The 17,221-nt window shown below is 45.0% G+C and overlaps 1 protein-coding gene across 7 annotated transcripts in view; it reads right to left on the bottom strand.

The window, feature by feature from the left end:
* The window catches only part of PLCB4 (phospholipase C beta 4), a 185,577-nt gene extending 168,360 nt beyond the window's left edge, over positions 1-17,217 (bottom strand). For 6 of the 7 annotated variants that reach the window (XM_050972618.1, XM_030235819.2, XM_050972616.1 and 3 more), the window contains exon 1: positions 16,417-16,538. The gene's annotated coding sequence lies outside the window, so the exon portion shown is untranslated. Of the gene's footprint in view, positions 1-16,416; positions 16,539-17,199 lie in introns of those variants that run through there. The other variant, XM_050972619.1, reaches the window with a different exon arrangement.
* Positions 17,218-17,221: the final 4 nt, after the last annotated feature.

The raw sequence follows: 17,221 nt of genomic DNA on the forward strand, positions 1-17,221 counted from the left end.
GACAATTTTAGTCTGTCAATATACTGAAATGATCATTACCTACCAAACCTTCTCTCATTTTGTGCCAAAAGGAGCTTCGACCACAGCTCATTTGTTAATTTTAGACACACAACTGTTACCATTTTTCAGACATGAATTGCCTGTATATCCCTAGTCTGGATGCACAGCTCTAAAAAGGTCCTTTCTTTCTCTGTATTTTTTTTTCAGGATCTAGGAATAGGGGAAAAAAAACCCCAAAGCAAAAGAAGAGGCAAACACAGAAGGCAGGAGAATGTGAAGAATTCCCTGCCATTCTCACACCTGGGGGCAGGAGAGCCCAGGGAGGGATGTGGTGTCAGCTCCCTGCCTCCCTGGGCCAGGCTGCTCCCAGGGCCTCGCTGCACATCGCTGGCTCTCCTGCGAGGCTGCTGAGAAAGCCCAGCTCCTTCCTGGCGTGGAGCTTTGCCAGGGACATCAGGCTGTTGCTGCTGACATGCTCCACACATAATTCGGTGGCTTCCTGCTCGAGGCATTACATAATTTGAGCCTCTGGCATATCCTTCTGGAACATTTCGTGTGCTCGCCCACAGGATCAGAGCATCTTCAGCTACCAGACAGCCCTGCACCTTCCTGCACTGAATCTGGCCTGGATGGCACTGACTGCAGGCACAGGTGGCTGTTGATCCCCAGTAAATACAGTATGACAGTATTGACTCCCAAACCAGACTACAGAAGCAGGTAACCACACAGTTAAACACGATGGAAATCACTTTCAGAAACCACAGAATTCTGTCAAGGGCTGTTGCATTCAGCTTCACTAAGGCAGAAACTTATTAACCAACACAGCCTCCTACCAGCCCATAAGCCCTAAATCTGCCTCCAGCCATGAAATCCCGAGTCAGGAAAGCTCCTGACTCGGGATCAATGTGCATATCACTAAACTGAAAGGTACAATCACTCCTTGGTGTTTGCTGAGCAAGACTCAGGGCACTGCCCTCCTGAAACAGGCAGACTGTTTTCACTGACATGTCAAGTACTTGGAGCCCAGAGATTCCATTTCATGAAAAGCTATCAATTGATAATAAAGTACACCCTCCAAAATGATGTGTAGATAATAGAATCTTTTAGACCTTTCTCTACAGGGCATGAGTTATATTTATATGATAAACCCCATCTAATTTAAGCCAAGCAATAAACAACAGCAGCATTTGTGCAATATAGAACAGTTATCACAAACTCTTATCAGTATGCAAATGCAATAGCACCAAGATACACAATCTGCAGTTTGACTCAGAGAATTTCAGGGTGTAATTGTATACTATCCTACAGATCCTGAAGGGAATTTTACCTATGGCTTAGGAAAATTTTTTGGTGTTTTTTTTCTGGGGGAGTTCTCAATTCTTAGTCACCTCTAGTAACTCTCTGGAACCAAAATCATCACGCTGCAGTTTAAGAGGTTTTCAGTCTATGAAATTACTCACTGCTGATGAAAGCATTAACAATCCAAGACTTCATTTACAGCATTATAAAGAATCCAGGTCAATTATGGGTAAATGCTTTTACTCAGCTTGGACCAATCAAATTAATTATTATCATAAAAACCTGCACTCCACCAAGAGTAAAGTTTAAGGGTGTCTCACCATATTCAAAGAGAACAGAAAAGAAGGAAAAGGCCTGGACTCCAACATGAAAGAGGGCAGCTAATGCAGGCCTTGGGGAACATGCAGCAGGTGACAAGATGGGAGGACGATGGATACTCCTTTCAGGCCAGCAAGCCAGCACTTTGTATCACTAAGATAACATCTGATATCTCCAGGGAAAGCTCAGCCCCACCACAGAAATCCTACTGCAGCCTAATAGTTCTCTTTGGGATGTACTCCGTGTTCCAGAAACTGGGAGCCTGCTCCTTGCCAGCCTGGCTCTGAAATGTAGGCCAGCAGCTCGAACGTGCCAGGTGGTGAGCTACACTTTTTTATCCCAATCCTCCACCACAGCAAGAGAAAGGGATTAAGCAGCATTATTTTTCCCCCTGAATGTTTACTGAGATCATTTTATCCCACACTATAATACAAGATTATTTTGCACAGTACAAAGTAACGTGGAAGGGGCCTGTTGTTTTATGGAAACCTCTTGGTTCCATCACTCTTGGGAGAGGACATGGCTGATCATGGTGGGCACAGTCCTCCAGGAAAGTTGAACAGCAAACTCTCCCAAAAGTACCAAATAGATGCACTCAGCTTCTTCCTACAGTCCCTTTTTTTAGCAGTCATATTTTTAAAATTATTCCACAAGACATTATTAATGACTTAAGCCATCTGTGTTTCTAGAGAACGCTCTCTTCCATCCTTTCTTTCCTTCCTCCTGCGCTGCACAGTAAAAACTTTTTTATTTACAACCACTTTTATGCCAGCAGATGTTACACCACACAAAACTGCTTTGCTGCAAGTTGAAGAAGAAAGTGGTGGGAAGAAGTTTACATAACCAGACATCATCAACAAAAGCAGGAGAGCCTGGCAAACCACAGGCCGTAGTCATTTAATTCACACAAATCTCTCTTCCCCTTTCTCACTCTGCCTTCCAATTCGTTTTAATTCCATAGGAGGATCTGACTGGCAGTCACTCCATAATGCATTGCAAGGTTTAAATGCCAGCAGCTTTTCTTGTCTTGACAAAATGTACAGAGCAGAAATTTAATTACAACTGGTTCAAACGCACTTTTGTTTTGCTTCTACCCACCTGGAACACAGAGGCCGTTTAAAGTAAACATGTTTAGTCACTGGATAATATGAAGTATAAAAGAAAAGTTACCCTGTAATAAACAGAGATACATTTAAAAACAATTTTGATTTCTTATCGCTGAACCTGGCTGCAACCAGCCAGCTGCAAGTGGCATTGCTGTGATGGAAATGGCGTGGTATTTCAATGCAAGAAAGTAAACATCTTCTCCCAGACACCAGCACAGGAGTTGAAATCCACCCAAGAAAACCATTTGCATTATCAGCGTGCATTATTCTGCCCTAACGTTTTGACACTGAGTTTAAACATTAAGCTGGGAGTACAATGCCTCTTTTTTAAACTAATGCAATTTCTTGGGGCAAAATCTGATATGGCCAGCCAGATTTCCTGAGTGCTAGTTTCTCCTAAGGAAAAAAAAAAAGAAAGAAAAGGGAAAAAAAGAGACATCAGTTTAATTTTGATTTGTCCAGTAAGCAGATCAAAGCATTGCAGCTCTGCAGAGGAGGTTTACAAAGCCTCATTGTGCAAACATCCTGGGCCTGATGCTGCCAGCTGCACTGAAGCAAATCTCATCTGATGGCAGCCAGTGCTGGTGTGTGCTACACTGTCCAATGCAAAAATTTACACTTTAAAGGGAAGTCAAAATCTTTGAAGTTCTACTTGATCAAAAATTATTAAAACATGCAGCTTGAATTTTTAGGCTGATCTTAAACACATGTAGCTGGAAATGTTTCACACTTCTGTTCTGTTGCTTTTATAGCAAAAGCTGCGTTCAGCTCTAGGCTCCTCCTATTCCAGTGCAATAAATTCTTTGGGTGAAGGAGCATTTTTAACAAATATGTACAACGCCTAAAAGAGAGATTCCAGAACCACTATTAGATCACTGAGAACTGCAAGACTGCAAAGTGTAAATAATTTTTAGCATAGCTGAAACATCTTTCTAGATCTGTGCTTTGTAAGATCACAATTTCTGCCCAGCCCCTTCTATTTCTTTTCTCATCCAACTGAGCAGTTGAGCTTGTTCAGGGTTTGGTGCTTTCTGCCTTTCATAGAACACAAAGAAAGAGGGAGGAAACAGAAATGACACAACCCATATAAATTAGTTTTAAAATGTTCAGTGGTAGGCCTGATATCTGCAGCTGCTTTGATTCTTTGCAAAAGAAAATTCCTTTTCATATATATATATGGCTTTCACTTGAGTGTCCCCTTAAGCCAGCTTTGCTGATTCAGACTATGTCCATACCATTTTTATTGCCAAAGCAATAACAAAACAAAAAAAAAAAAAGGAAAGAAAAAGTGTTCCTGAGTTATGTTCTCACTTAAAAAATTGACACAGGCAATCCTCAACCTTAGAAACAACACCAAGAAGAACATTGTCATTTCTGCTGCAAGACTGCTGTCAACATCCATATGCAAAAAGACTGCTTGATAAATACCCTATGGCAGACTGTGCTTCTGAAACTGAAACTTTGCTCTTTCTGGGCTACAAATCAAAACTGGATCTGTTGCATAACAAAGAAATCAAAGAGAATGGCCTCGAAGACTGCATGGCACACGAGTGTGAGCAGTGTAAGCAATGCCTTGCTCCATACATTACCCTGCACCCCTGGGAGCTGGACTGCTAGAGCATGGCCATGTCCCTGATTTGCTACATTTTGATTTCCAAGTCAAGGTCAAGAAGTAATTTACCAGCATCCCTGTTGCTAACAGACATGGGCTGCAGGCTTTGGGGAAGTCATCTCAGCACGTTAAAAAAGGTCTCAACAACTGGAATATAAAAATAGTCTCAACAGCTGGAATGAAAGCTGCTTTATACCCTCAGGTACTTCAGCACGTTGGACTGAACAGCAAGGATGCCATTTCCTTTTAACCTGCATGTATCAGCTCTGTATATATATTCTAATTAAAAATGCTGTATTGCAGTGTATTCCCTCATCTGAGGCGTGAGCAAACAGGCACCAAGCAGGTTAAATAAAAAATAACCAAGAATGCATTGGAATAAATGCCATAAAATAAATAATGCAAGGATAGTCCCTGCCCCAGAAACCTTGCAATTTAGGCCATGAACAAAGAATCCTTAAGGGATCGTACCAAACCTACCTCACATTCCTGAGCTGACATTTACATTGTGCTGTACTTAGTTCATACTTTCAGGGCTGGAACTATGCACTTGTTCTGATGTGCACTGCTGAAATCTGCTCTGGATCTCGTGGTTGACAAGACAGTGAGCCTTCTTGTCAGGCATCATCATGACATTTAAGACAGAAATTGAAAAACACCTGATCGAACACTGTGGGTGACGGGGTGTGTCATACTGTGTTTAACCCAAGTCTTGCTTTAGAACAAAGGAATCTAATTTTTAAAGTGTGACCAGCTATGCCCATACCCAAAAGACAGGAGAGAGGGAAAGGGGACAGGGTGGTGCAATTACTGAAACAATACCAAGCAACAAGCAGCTTTCTGTCTGGGCCCCTCTCCTCCTGTGTCACACAGGGTTACCTGTCCTAACCCAGGAGCATCACTGCTCCTCCTGCAGGTTCCAAAGTGTCCTCACTGCCACTCCTTGCTGGTTGAAATGGAGCTACAAATTCATTTTCAGTCTCAACACGGCCATCTAAAATTGCACCAGTACCTCTCCATCCTCAAAAAGGGAATGTTTTTGACATCTGATGTTACAAATGAGAAGGCTTGAGCCCGCTTTGTGGATGTAGGCTTTGCTTTGGAAGGATAAACAGAGCCCCATCCAATGTGCAGACCATGGGGAACCAATAAAGTTCTGAAATTAAGGTCTCAGATTAACTATTGCACCTGCAAAACCTACGGACTGATTCAACCAATCTCCAGCTCTGGAGGGCTGGTTTGTGCTCCTGCAGTGAGCTGTACTCAGGTCAGTTTTTTCCTCACACATGGCAAATCCTCCTGCCAAGTCCTGACTCTATTTGGATTCTCGTTACCTTTCTTTTGTTAGGTCAAATTTCAAGATTAAGAAAAAGAAGAAAACAAAACCACACACTGCCAAACAATAAAAGAGAAGCTATTATCTATCAGATAGAATAGCTTTTTTCCATTATTTTCCCTTTGAAAGGGGAAAGGAGTGAAGCATTGAGTGGACAAACACCATTTTGGCCTATGAATCATCCCTGATAAAACTGCAGATGCACAAACCCAGTCACAACAGTATCACAGTAAGGGAGATCAGATAAATTTCAATAACCATCCAAAAGGCCCCTGAGATGAGGCAGGATGATTTGGAATTGAATTTTGAGATGCAAGACTCAAATGGACTCAGGTTACTTGCTTGCAACACCCACGCTCTGTCAATAGACAGTGCTGAAAAGGGAGAGCCAGATCTTGTTAAAATTATGTCTCGGCCACTAAGAGAAGTGCTAATTACCAGCTGGACTGAAGACCACTGAGATAAGCAAAACATTCCCTGCCACAGCCCTTTAGACAACATTTGGTAATTTCTAAAACCCAAGATGTGATGATAGCAGGGAGAGATGGAAGGAAGGGAAGGATTAATCCACTCTCAGTCATATTTAAATAAGCCTTCCTTTAAATTACTTCAAATTAACTGAGAAGCATTATCTTTTCATCAACTTCTACAAAAAGAAAGGCAGCCAGAAATTTATTTGTCTAATTAATGTAATATTCATGTATACAGAAGCACTTTTAATTGAAACTATAAGTTGGCTTTTCAGTAACTGAAGGATTTCAGGTAATGGTTTATGACATCAAGAAATACCACCAGAAAAGTGGTTATAATTTAAATTATCAATCACTTTTTAAGGAAGAGATGTAGCTCACCTGAAAAAATACCACAAGTCTACAATTTTGAAATGTTGATATATATAGCTTTATAGCTCCTCAAAAGAAAAGCAAAAAACAAACACAAAACCAACACCTTACTCTGATAATTACTTTCACTAATGTTTTGAAGAAATGCTTCCACAGCTCTTTCAAATGAACCAGGTGAAGCAACACAAGTTTTGGTGAAAATTTCAAATTATTCATGAATATCTTCATGAGCTTTTTAATGTTGCTAAAGGTCCAGGCTACTCTTTTAGCTGTATGCCTTTACTGAGGGAGTACACCTCCCTGGCAGGAGGCTGTAACCAGGTGAGTGTCAGCCTCTTCCCCCAGGAAACCAGCGGCAGGAGAAGGGGACAAGGTCCCAGGCTGCACCAGGGGAGGTTCAGGGTGGTTAGACACGGCAGTGGGCTGCCCAGGGAGGTGGTGGGGTCACCATCCCTGCAGGTGCTTAGGGAAAGCCTGGACATGGCACTCAGTGCCAAGGTGATGTTGGATCACAGATTGGATTCAATGATTTCAGAGGCCTTTTCCAACCTAATCGATTCTGGAAAATTAAATAACTCAAAACCTAAACCCCCACAAAGACTAGGAAAAAAGGTAATCTTGTAGTATTATCGTCTTCTGTAAAGAAAGCAATTGCACTTAAAAGCAAGAATGAAAATACCCAGCAAACATTCTGACACTAACCTACAGCGGGATGGAGCCAATTCCTTAAAACCAAATAATGTGACGCTTAACACATCAATGCAATTTCCTCTCCCATTTCTACCTGCGAGGATCAAAAACTGTTTTCCAGCTTCCAAAAGCCTCAAAGTATCTCCACATTGCTCAGCACCTGACTCATGGAAAATCACTCTAAGAATCAACCATTTGATGATTCAAAATTACCTGAAAAACTACCTGTATGTTTTTCCACATAATTTCAGATCGGTTCAATTGATGTTTTTAACGTGTCAGATACCCAAGAGCTGCACTTAGATCTTTGCTTTCACAATATTATTATGCATTTGTTCTACTGTGGGGAGAGGAGGTGGTTATTCCAGATTAAAGTGAGAAGTGTCTTTTCAAGGGTAAATTAAAAACTAAAGCAGGATGAGATCAGGGAAGATTACCAGGCACTGTTTATAAACTGAGCATAACTAAATCAAAGGTTTATAAATCAGAGCATGCATTTCTTGGCAGATTGATTCGGTTTTGAAAACTGAAGTGCCACAGACTTCATTTAAAAAAAATCCCCAGCAATTAAGCTCACTTTTTTTTTTCAGAAGTAACTGATTTCATGCCAATTCACAGCTACTCCTGTAAAGTATTGCTTTCACCTCATGTGTTTTAAAATACAAGAAGCATTTACAAAATAAATACATGTGTTTGTATAGCAAAGAATTGCTGCAAACATACACTTTTGATTTCTCTTTTTTGACATCTGGAAATGCAGTTAGGTTACATGAGGCTTTTAGTTCATCACAGGAAAGCTGTAAGAAACTAACACACGGGAATCCACACAAAACAAACAAACAAACAAACCATTACAAATAAGAACAACATTAAGTTAAAAAAAAAAAAAACACTCCAAAACAATGTCCCTCAAAACCCTGAATCAGTCAACTGGTAGACTGTCACCATAGCCAAAACCCAAGAGATCATCTTTTTTCTCAGACTGCCATTGAAGATTAAGCACTGAAAATGAAGATGCAGCAGCAAATATGAAGGTTTTTTGCATGATTTAGACTACCAGATAAAGATCTAAGCAAGCTGTGATTCTTCTATCCACACAGGGACCACAACTCTGCAGTACAAACTTCACTAGTAAGAATTCTTCCCAATGAACTCAACCAGACCAGCAGAGCTGAAGATTTATCCCTTCCATCCCCAGCAAATGGAAACACGGCATAGGAACAACACCCAGCATTTCTCCACAGCAGTGCTCACCCAGCTCTCTAGAGAGGTAAAAGCAAAATGCAGAGGACTGCTCCTGCTGTTCCCCTTTCCTACCTCTCCAAGGCTCTGTGCACCCTCACTCCCTGCTGGATCCAGAGAGCTCTGTGACCATCAGCAGCAGCTGGGCTCACAGGAGTGCCTCTGGGGGTTCTCTCTCCCAAGCACACAACCCATACAACCATCCACAAAAGCACCCCTGCAGGTTACAGAGCCCACCAGCACCACACCAACTCATTAACTCTCCCAGCTAAGTACCTCATGCTTCCTCCAAGGTGTCGTTCTTCATTATTTCCACAGGGAAGAGATGGGATTACTCCCATAAGAGCAGTGCAAATAGTTCTGTTACCTGATGCAAAGACTAATTTAAGACATTTTCCTGTATAAAGCCCCACAGATGAAATGGCACACCAACTATTTCTATATGGCTCTTCTAGTTAAGTTCATGCTCTCATTGGGATATCTCAAAGGAGACCATTTTATCAACATCTGTTTACCAGGCTTAGCACACAGGCCAATTCCAGCACTTTCTCAGTTTGTAAAGAAAAACAAACAAAAAATTACAAGCATGCAGAGCCAAACATACACAATACTTTAAGATGCATCCACGTAGGCAGGAGCCTGCCTGAGAAAAGCAAAACTATACCAGTGACGTGTGAATGCAAAAAAGCAGCAAGCTGCACAACTAAAAAAAACTTTGCCCAGTTTGTCCTCACCTGGGCCAAGGTCTTCTCAGAAGTTACTTCTCTTCCCAGCCACCTGGTACAGTCACAGGTCATCAAAATCTACTCTGTATTTCCTAGCCAAAACCGAGAGCATCAGCAAAAAGAAGAGCCAGACTCTGCTACATGCTGCCAGATTTGAAGGGCTCGGGCAAAAGGGAAATGAGCCTCCGTATCAGTTAGTCGCAGCAGAGAGATGGCAGGACCTTCCCCCGGGCAAACGCAGATGCACAGCGGGGCTGCTGCTGCCAGCCCCAGAGCGGGCGGAGGAGGCCGAGGGTCCCCGAGCCCAGCTGCCGTGCCGGGGGCAGGCGGCACCGGCAGCACGCCGGGACCCGAGCCGCAGCTGAGCCTCTCCCGCCCGGGCTGCCCTATTTGAGCCCTCCGCTGTTCTCCCAGGTCACAGCGCTCCCCGCCCCGCCGAGCCCCCACCTTCTCCTCCAGCGCGGGGATTCTCCAATCAAAGCAGATAAGCGCATCATGTGAGGGATGGCAGACACGCTGAGGGGAATTTCCGAGAGCTCCGCCGCACCTGCAGCATCCACGGCTACAGGAGATCTCCGGCTGAGAACGACAAGCCAGGCAGGGGTGCCAAAGTGCCCACGTTACCTGCGACTCACGGCTCCCGGGGCAGACTGCAGCATCTCATTTGCAATCTGCTCCGATATACCTGCAACCACAGTCCATCTTCCCTTGTCATCTACTGTGTGACCACTATTCCTAAGCGTATTTCGCTAGGGAAGCAGTACACAAATAACACAGGCTGAAAGACCAGAAAGCAATAATTACTCAGTCTCTTTTTTGCTGATGTCAGACATGCAGTACAGCTCTCCAAAGCCACCAGAGCACCCAATTAATCTGCACTAATCCTCAAGAACTATATCTGAAAAACAAGTAGTAAAATCAAATCATCCAACAGCCTCTGCCTTGCCTTGCAGTCACCACACCATGCTACCCAACCTCTCCTTTAACACATCTGAGCTTCCTTCTCACCTCTGCAAACAAACCTACAGAGAATTCATCAGCCTCTCTCCCTGCCTTCTTCAGAAATGCTTTTCTTTCCATGATCACAGTCCTTCACAGAAAAAATTATACCAATTTCTGTTGGGTTCAACAGATCACGTTAGCCTTGCCAAAGAAACCACTCCATGGCTCAATTTCCTACTTCCCAATAAGGCATTCACATCCCATTTCAACACACACTTGACCGAGAAGAATTCTGTAGGAATTATCCTAATTTGTGTATTTCAAAACAAACAGGCTCTCACTGCAGCTATCAATCCCGTTCTCTCCTCTGTTTCCTTCCAGCAGTGGCAGCAGCAGTCTGATGCAGAGATGGAATCAAGCAGCCTGGATCCAGCACAGCCACGGCTCAGAGGAGAGCACAGAGCATCTGTACGTGCAACAAGTACAGCACATGCAGCAACATCCACAGTGCACATCCCCAGAACAGAAAAACAAAGGGCAGATGTGGGAGACATGGCAATGTTAGGCATGGGAAATAAGTATGTTCAAGGAGTAGAAAAATGGGAGCAGAAAACCCATAGTTTTGGAATTGTCTACAAGATCAAGGAGGAAAAAAATGCCACTTTGCTATGAGAACCTCATTCCTATGAGAACCTTTGCTATTCAACCTCATTCAAGACCACAGCTTACATCTCAGAGAACTCCTTATTACTTGTTATTTTCCACATCATCAGTGTTCACAGGATCATGGACACTCTAGATCATTGGAATCTAAGAGATGCTCCTTATTAACCTTTCAAGTCCTTCTTCTCTTTTGCCCCCTTTATTAGTCACTGACCTCCTGGCTGATTACTTCCAGTCTGCGGGAACATGCATGCTCAGGCTGAATGTAGAAATTGTTAGAAAGGGAAATTTACCTGTAACTTCAAGAATAAAGAGCCTGCTCTTTAATACCTTTTTCATACTCATTTCCTCCTTACTAAAGTGGACACAAAATTTCTGTAGCTGAATATATATTCCCTCTTGGCTGGCATATTGCTAGACCAATTGCAGACATAAATTACTTCTCTGTAACTATTTGATGGTTCGATGACATTTGTTAATTTTTTATCTTCATACCTTCAGATGCTGCACATAAAAACAACAGAATACAAACACCAAGACTAGATTAACACTTTTCAAGTAAAGGGTCTATTGGTACAACATCTGAGAAGGAGCAACCTAGAGGGTTTAATTTGAACAGTCCCTTTTAAATCCAGCTTCTGTAATGTTACACACCTGCACAAGGTCTTCTAGGTTGCAAGGCTGGCTCACAAAGGAAGTTACAATTCGAGAGCCCCAAAGTCAACTGAACAGAACTGGTTTCTTCAGAATTGAAAGGGCAAAGGCACTTTGTTACTGCAGCACCACCAATTCCAACCAGTCTGCAAACAGCCCTTACAATGGAGCACATTCCAAACAGGCTGTCTCACCTCATTTGCCAAATTGTTATTATTACTGGGGAAAGAACGAGCTCTTATTCTGAGGGAAGATCAAACAAGGGACTCTTAGCTCTCCTGGAGCAGGGCCTCATGGTGGTAAAATTATACATCCCATAGAAAGCAAGATAGAAAGCAAGGCCCTAATTTTGGATGCACAAAAGCTGCCAACCAACTTCTTAACCTGCACTTTGGTCCCTGGCTATTGCATACAGAAAGGTGAGAGACCCACTATGAGGAATTAGGAGCACCTATGGGGTACAGAATAGATTTTTTTATCAGGCAGCTTGGAGCAATTGCATAAAGTCAGATTATGGATTCACCTGCAAGGTGGTCATGAAATAGAGGAGGACAAGGGATGCTCAATGCTGTACCCATGGTCTGTCTGTCCTATGACCAGCTATGAGCCACAGGTGGGACAGGATCAGGACTGAGCTTAGCAATGCTGACTGGCAATGGAAAAGATAGGAAACCACAAAGAGATCCAAGTAACAGCCCCATCTGCCACAGAAACCTACACGGTGCAAAAGGCAAGTGGCTTTAAAAGCTGGATCCCTTGTACTTTTCCCTTTTCACAAGCAGATACACCACATTCACCTAACCTTTCAGTGACACTGCACTGCTCCCCAGGAACAGGCTCTCTCCCACAGGAAGACTGACTAGTGCCTCTAAGAACTCCAAAGGTGAAATGAAACATTATAATCGCTCACAAATACCATTTTCCAAAAGTAGAAACAAGGGAAACAGGATACTATGACTTCATATTTGGCTGGGAGGCTCTTCAGAGGAGAGGAAGATGAAGGTTTTGTCTCATTTTTCTCCAAAACTCAAGATTCTTTTGCTGTTGCACAGGTACAACTTTAACAAGTACTTCTTTCAGTGGCTGATATGTAGAATGACTTGTAAGGCAAACTGACCACAGCACCTCACTACCTCACACAAGCTGATGTTGGTCCTCACAAGGAGGAGATGCAAGCACTGATTTCCCTCCAAGATCCCTGCAGGGAAGACCTGAGCAGCCCATCCCCCAGAAGTCTGCTGGAGAGGAATCTCTACAGCCGCAGCTGAGCTGCACCATCTATTTCTGTGACCCACAGAAGCCGCTTGGGAGCATCCTGCCCTGCAGATTCCCGGCATCAGCACCCCAAAGACAGCGGCGGAAGGGCTGTTCTGATGCTGCTCCCCAACTCGTGGCACCCTATTCCAGGCACTCAGATACTTCAGCATGTCCTTCTGGAACAAGGACATTACTACTAGGCTAATGAACTCTTTCCAGAAGGGCTGGGAACCTGTCCTCTTCCACAGTTCCACAAGCCTCTTTAGCCATATTTACTAAACTTCCAGAAAGCACTACCACCATAAGATGGGTGAGGAGCAGCAGGATAAATTTTAATAGTTCAGCGTTCACGGGGCCAGATACAAGCAAAGCAGGATGGCTAACGCCAGAGCACAGTACCTTTGGTATTTATACCACTGATATCCCATATATTCTAACCTCTACAGGTCAGCTCTTTGGAATACAAAGTCCAAAAATCACATTCTTTTTCTGCAGAGGCAAGAGGACCACAAAAACTGCTCCCTGCCGAATAAAATTCATCTGAGCCTTTGATGCGTGCACATAGGCAATTTTGATGTGGTGCTACGCATGAATCTTTCATAAGAATAAGATGTCCTAAATAGTATAATCAAAAAACTTTTGAGGGCTGGATCATAAACACCTCCACTGTGTGCAACTTCTCCAGACATCAAAGAGTCTTCCCCAAACCAGATGCATTACATATCTTGCAAAATTAGTAAATGTACTCAAGCCATCAATTTTGCAATTTTTGAAGTAGCACAATGCATCTATTTATTAGAGAATGGAACTAAGCCCAGGCTGCTGATTAGCCATCCCACAAATAATGCTTATGCAACCCTTCGTAATGATTTCCACTAACAACCAACCGGAGATTTTATGACTTGGAAAATTTCACTTCTAAACCAATTTACAACACTTCCCAAAATCTAATGGGACAGATGATTGAAAGTACAGAGGAAACCAGCCCTCTCCGAAATCAATGAGGTACAATTTTCGTAAGTAGTCTCCCTTAGGTAAGATGCCTGCATTAAGTTTTGGTTCTCATTTCTAAAATTCTCATAAGTACTCCTCTTTCCCTTCCTCCCTTTCCTCTAGAAAAGGGATTAATTCAATTTTAAGGAAAATATTAAAACAGCAGTTTCAGACTTCAGTCTCTGGCAAATTATGAAGAGGAAGGAATAGCAATTGAGTTGTTCAAACCACCAGGGAAAGCAAACCACCAAACAATTCGAAAAGCCCACAAAAATGACAAGATAAAAAATGAAACAGAAATACAAAGCAAGTCATCTTGCTAAGCACAGAACTTATATCCCTACAAGCTTTCAACACAGTATACCTAAGCCTGGTGAAAATGAAGCCATCAGTTCCTACACAGCTGTAACAAATACTTGACAGGCTTCCAGCACAGCCCCAAGTTCACCATCACAGCCAGCTATTACTGGAACAGATGCCCAAAGTCTGCAACAGAAGTCAGCAGTGTATGTCAAGCCCAAACAACTCGCCATTGCTTTTGAAAAGGTGAAAACAACACAATATTTTGTGTGAAACATAACACAGAAGTATTTCCTCTGTCAGTAAGGGAAATTCAAATGACTTCTCTTTCCTGCCCCTTTTGGTGTTTCCCTCTTCCCCTTCAAGGTTCTCTCTTCCCTGCATTCTAAGAATAAGCAGAGTGTAGGTTATGCATAAATTCATGACAGAAAACACTGTTTTAGAACAAAGCTCCCGTGCGTGGGTGCACATCTTTAAAATAAAAGGCATTGTTACTCTCCCAAGTGCATATCCACAGCCAGCAATCAAGTCAGATCCTCACATTTTATTTTGACAGCCACACAGTCATATTTTCACCAGGGGTTTGACTTTCCTATCAATACCTGGTTTTTAGTGATACCATCAAGAGATGAATCAAAACTGACACGTGAAGGCACACTGATATTAATGGCTGTGGAAGAGAATTCTCATCCTAGAGCTCTGTAATTTAACTACTTCACCAAGTTACCAGTTGCAGGGAGGAATAAATCTGAACTCGTATTTAGGAACTGTCTCTGCACAACCCAGAACTGCTTGGCTGCATATAACAGTAATTATTTTGTAGTTGATGACACTAGAAGGTACCCTTGATCTGGTGAAAGCCTGCAAGTACTGTGGCCGTAACACTTCCAGAAGCTGGAAGGAAACAGACCTGAAGTGAGTAGTGTCAGCTTGCTAACACTGCTCAGGTAAACTCCAGAACGCAGCCCTGAACACAAACGTGCTATGGAGGAACCTGCTCCATCCCCTCCTAGGATCCGAAACGTGACGTTTTCCCTGGGACCCCCGTTAACACCAATTATTAAACCAAAAATTCCATGGTGCAATAGCAAGCGAAGTTTGAGAAACACAAACATTATTTACGTATTAACAGAGGATGATGCACACTTTACTGAAGATTTATACTGTGTAAGACTTTGTGTCAAATCCACCTTTCCTACAGATGCATCCCCATGGACACGTCAACATTATATAAACTCCCCCTGAGATAATGATTATTCTATAACTTTCTAAAATCATCCCTCTTTGGGAAAGTATTGCTTAACAAACACACATTAAATACCTCACAAGCGCATTAGATCCCTGGGTTTCTACTAGATGCTAGCATAAAAGAATATTTGTACTTTAATTTGAGATAATAAAAAAAAAAAAAAGAAGACCAGGCTGGATAACTGTAACTGGAAAGGATAAACAGGATTAAGTAACAGGTGTCTGCACATAATTCAAAGTCGTGCATGGAATACAGTGCACAGCCTTGGAATGGCTATGGGATGGAAATGGAAACAGTGCTTTTGCACCTTGCTTTGAAATTCACCAGGATGTGAAATTTACAAGACGTTTACAAATGTCTTGTAAATTTCAACCACACACACAGAGGGACCAGGAGCACTTGTAGCCCCAGAGACCTTTGGATATATACAAAAGAAAACAAACAATCTTCAAAGGTAAGCCTGCGGGAGAGGGGGGGAAAGGAAACAAAAAAAGGGAAAAAAGGAAAGAAAAAACCCCACTGCAAGAAAGTTATACTTAACTGCACAGAAACATTTGTCACACCGCCCAGCACTGAAAAAATCCGGATACACTCAGAAACTACAGCAGCGAGGGTGAGGGGAGGACTCCAGCCGCCAGGAGCACCCGCGGAGGGACCCACGGAGGGACCCGCAGAGGGACCCACTCGCGGAGGGACCCACGGAGGGACCCACTCGCGGAGGGACCCGCGGAGGGACCCGCGGAGGGACCCACGGAGGGACCCACTCGCGGAGGGACCCACGGAGGGACCCACTCGCGGAGGGGCCCGCGTGCGTGCACAGACACGCACGGAACTGACACGCAGCCACACGCGTGTGTGTGCACAGCCCTGCATGCGTGTGGCACACAGGCGTGCACGGCACGCAGACACACCTATGTGACACACACCCACATACCACAGACACACACACACGGGGGTCAGGGACTCACTCACACGGCGACGGACCCTCGCAAGTGGCGGCCCCACGGCTCTGTGGCGGCCCCACGCGCTCGCGCCCCTCCCTCGCGGCCGGGGGAGCCCAAGGTTACGGCCCGGCGCGGGGGGGGCCCGGGCAGCGCCGCTCCACGCCAAGGGCGCGAAGCCGCGGACACAGCCGCGACCGTCGCCCGTCCACCCCGCTTCAATGGTGGCCGCTCCCGCCGCCCTTACCTCAAGCGCCGAGGCTGCTTCCTCCTCCTCCTCCTCCTCCTCACGCCGTGCCAGTGTCTGTGTGTGTCTGTGTGTGTGTGCGCGACCCGCCCGCCCCACAGCGGCGGCGGCTCCTCCTTCCCCCCTCCCTTCCCTTCCCCTCCCTCCTCCCCCGCCGCCGCGCCCGCCTCAACCCCCGCAGCGCCCAGAGACGCGGCAGGGACGGGGGAAAGCCCAGGGCGGCCGCCGCCTGCGCTGGCCGGGCCGGGCCGGGCCGCCGCCGGCTCCCCCCGCCGCCGCGCAGGCTGCGGGCAGCGCATGGCAAGTGGGCGGCGGGGCCGCGGGCGCGGAGCTCCGCCCGCACGGCCCCGGGCGCGGAGGCTCCGCGGCGCTGGCCGGCACCCGCAGGTACCGCACGCTGCCCCCGGAGGATGCCCGCGCCGGCGCGCCTCTGTTCGCTAGGCGGATCGGAAAGGGGCGAGGAGGAAATTCCCCTTCCACCGTGTGCTCCCGGCAGGCCTGCTGCTCTCCGCGCTGCCAAAGGGAGAAAGGCGATGTTGCCGAGGCCGCTGGAGGGTTCCCAGAGTCTCGCAGTTTCCGCCTCAGAATTACGGCTGGACTCCTTGAGGTTTATTTGGTGTGAGCCTTGAAGGAGCTCAGCGCACAGGCAGCGCGGGATTCCCTCTTCCCACATCCCCTGGCCTGCCCTTTCCCCGCTGATGACTGTCTACAAACCACTGCCATGGGCTGCCCTTGTGCCCTCCCTGTGCTCCCCTCTTTCTGTCACTGTGTGCCCGCTCTCACCTTTCCCCGTCTCCTCATGATT

This window comes from Serinus canaria, chromosome 3 (genome assembly GCF_022539315.1).
Source record: "Serinus canaria isolate serCan28SL12 chromosome 3, serCan2020, whole genome shotgun sequence".
NCBI lineage: Eukaryota > Metazoa > Chordata > Aves > Passeriformes > Fringillidae > Serinus > Serinus canaria.